Below are 1632 nucleotides of genomic sequence, written 5' to 3' on the forward strand. Positions count from 1 at the left end.
TTTAAGTTCATTTTTTTTTTTTTTTTTTTTTTGCTGTAATAGGACTGACTTTAAGTATATATCCAAAAGAAAACTCAACATTATATAGTTCCTGGCTTGTGATCAAAACGTAAAAAGAGTTATTTTGAGTTGGATTCATATTTTATCATGGAAAGTATGATGATAAAATGGGCATTATCTATCATATGCATATAAATACTGTCAAACAATTTTTTAAAATGTTCAAGTAGTATATTGGGGGAGGGATACAAAATAATATACATGTTCTCATTGACAAATTCAACAAAGAAGGGTCTAATTTGGATTGGCCAAAGTTGACAACTTACCCCAAACGTCGAGAAATGGAAATTGCGAGTGAGATGGCTCATGCAATTATTAACTAAACCATATTGGTACCTTTTTTATAGAAAAAAAAAACAGTAATTGAGAAATATATACGAAAAGAAAACTGACTCTTTCTCTCTTATTAATTTACCCACAATTATGTCCTACATATAAGATTTTTTTTTTTTTTTAAATTCTATTGTTTTTATTGTCTTGATAAAATTAAAAAGATCCAAATTGCTTTATTAGAAAGTAGTTATAGGATTTCCCATTTTTTTTTTCCTTCCAATAACTTTTATTAATCAATAGGGTATTACAACAAGTACAAAGCCAATACAAAACTTCAGAAAACAATTTATTACATAAGCAGAAATATGTGCCATATACTGAAGATAACAAGTATGAAGAAGTGAATTTGACGATGTTTTCTTCCGATAAGCCTTATTCGCTGTCATGTTATTAAACATGATATGTTCCTTCTTCTTCGTAAGCCATCTTAGTTGAACGTGATATTTCCCATTTCAAAATGAAGTTGCCATAGCAAAAAAGAAATAAGAAATATATGTATATATGACAGTTTAAATTTGAATTAAAATAAATTAAAAAAAATATTAATTAATTGATCTCATCATTTTCTCAAGAATTTGTTTAAAATTTTCTTCTGCACTCCAAAATCATAAAAATTTCGTCAACAAAAAAGACTCAAATTCTTTTGGGGTCGTCGTTTCCGCGTTAATTCCTTTTCCCTTATTTTCTTTGATCCCTTCTTCTTCGCATTGATTTGGTCCTTTGTCTTCGATTCAATCTTCAATCTTCTTCCTCGACTCCACTTCTCTCTCTCTCTCATCCAAGGTTAGCCCTCGATCTCCTTTCTTCTCGAATTCTAGTTTCTTTATTTTTCCTCGCCGCCATCTTGGGTAGTAGATCTTGGGTTTCTTTTTGATGAACTTTGTTCGCCACTTCATATGCTCGCGATTATACCCAAAATTAGGTTTAAAATTAATCATTTGTCCTGTAAAACTCATCTTAGAAGTGAAATCAAACTTTGGGACGTTAACTGTTTTTTTAAAAAACTTGTTTCTTTACTCCTTTATCTATGTGCGTCAACTTGGGGAATTTGATCGACTTTTTATCGTATCGTAATATCGTCGTTATTTGAAGTCTTACTCTCTCTAGTCTCTTAGCTTACAAATTTAGAATCAAAAAAAGCATTCAATTCTGATGACTACTTTTTTTTTTTTTTTTTCTGCAGGAAAGGCTTATTAGGTTACCAAAAACTTCTGTGATTTTTTTTTTTTTTTTTTTTTT

The sequence above is a fragment of the Camelina sativa genome, chromosome 11 (genome assembly GCF_000633955.1).
Source record: "Camelina sativa cultivar DH55 chromosome 11, Cs, whole genome shotgun sequence".
In the NCBI taxonomy this organism is placed as follows: Eukaryota; Viridiplantae; Streptophyta; class Magnoliopsida; order Brassicales; family Brassicaceae; genus Camelina; species Camelina sativa.